Here is a 213-nt window from a genome sequence, read left to right as displayed (position 1 = left end):
TTTTTTGGTTTTTTGAGACAGGGTTACTCTATGAACTCACTCTGTAGACCAGGCTGGCCTTGAACTCATAAATCCGCCTGCCTTTGCCTCCCAAGTGGTGTGTGCCACCACTGCCCAGCACCAATCACTTTTTTAAAACTGAGTTTAAGACATGTTCCATGAGATGGAACCCATCCATAACACTTTTGAAGTGGCAAAGAACCCGAGGCTAGA

The sequence above is a fragment of the Mastomys coucha genome, unplaced genomic scaffold (assembly GCF_008632895.1).
Source record: "Mastomys coucha isolate ucsf_1 unplaced genomic scaffold, UCSF_Mcou_1 pScaffold15, whole genome shotgun sequence".
NCBI lineage: Eukaryota > Metazoa > Chordata > Mammalia > Rodentia > Muridae > Mastomys > Mastomys coucha.
Note: the sequence above shows the minus strand (reverse complement) of the source record.